Here is a 991-nt window from a genome sequence, read left to right as displayed (position 1 = left end):
TTGAAATGAGAGCTTCCATATGCTGCTAACAGCTCCCATTTATTTGGAGTTCTGGTCTTGTCAGCACTTGTGTGACCACAGGGAGCTGATGTATTCAGCAGTGTACAGTTATCTGTACCTAAACTTTGATTGTACGTCAAGACGCAGGGAATGGAGTTAGAGTATTTGCAGGTTTCTGACAAGCTCTTAAGCTAAAGTTAAAGCAGTTGCAATATAATATTACAATGCTATCAGAAATATGATGTCTAGCTTTAGGCTACAGGATATGGTATATGCATTAATCATTTGGGCTTCATGCATATTTTAAGCTGTCATGAGGTATGCGGGAAGTTACTTCAGTCTGAAGCTGTCTTTAGTCCATAGACACAGCTGAAGGAATAAAGGATGAGTTGATAACATTTCCTCTCATAGTTCTTCTCTTTTTATATGTTCAAAGGTTTGATCTTGGTATTTTTTCTTGTATGACATGTCAGCTTTCATTTATAAGACTTATAAAGCTTTTTTTTTAAAAAAAAAATTACTTCAGGGTTCTCCTACATATTTTTCCGAAATGGGTGTCCTCAGCCTTTGGGGTGACAGAAAGTGGGATGTGAGAGCTAAATTTGTCTGGATGTTTGTTAATTGAAAACGTATGTATTTCATTTTAAAGGCTCTAACTGAATAAAACATGATGATAGTCTTTTGCTGTGATCACACCTAAACGTACTGGGTAATGAACACAGTGGTCTTTGGGATAGAAAGATTGCTGAAATGAGAAGAGAAAATACCAGCAGCAAAAACATTTTAAAGAGAACATTCGTGCAACCTAAAATAATATGTGACAGCTTAACTTTGACACAAATATGTGGGGTATAAGTGCCTCTATATAAATTACTGTGCTTTCAGCATTTGCAGTCTCAGTGGTGTTTTTTGTTCTAAGCAATTTATTGTAAACTTTCTATTTTAAGAAGTCCTTTGTTTTACTGTGAGCTTTGACTTTTGCGTGAAAGGA

The sequence above is a fragment of the Antrostomus carolinensis genome, unplaced genomic scaffold (genome assembly GCF_000700745.2).
Source record: "Antrostomus carolinensis isolate BGI_N321 unplaced genomic scaffold, ASM70074v2 scaffold23775, whole genome shotgun sequence".
Lineage (NCBI taxonomy): Eukaryota > Metazoa > Chordata > Aves > Caprimulgiformes > Caprimulgidae > Antrostomus > Antrostomus carolinensis.
Note: the sequence above shows the minus strand (reverse complement) of the source record.